This window comes from Lepidothrix coronata, unplaced genomic scaffold (assembly GCF_001604755.1).
Source record: "Lepidothrix coronata isolate B3197 unplaced genomic scaffold, Lepidothrix_coronata-1.0 Scaffold36, whole genome shotgun sequence".
Classification (NCBI taxonomy): Eukaryota; Metazoa; Chordata; class Aves; order Passeriformes; family Pipridae; genus Lepidothrix; species Lepidothrix coronata.
Window position 1 is genome coordinate 2,437,265 of NW_016690216.1, and position 277 is coordinate 2,437,541.

Genomic DNA, 277 nt, shown 5'->3' on the forward strand with positions numbered 1-277 from the left:
GTGCTTCCTCCAGCTTCTGTCCTCAGCTCTTTAGAAAGTTAACACAGCAAATGACTTTTGCCCTTCTAGCCTGTTGAGACAGAAATTGCTCCTTCTCTTGTTTTTATCTGTAACTTTCAATGCATTCTGCACAGATGAACATATTCACATAAGGGATGTGAATAGGCTAATCCCCATTTTTATACATACACAGCCTATAGCTTACATTACCACCATTTTTAAATAAACATTCTGTCTGACATAATCAACAAGGAGTCTTGAGACCTTTACAACATGA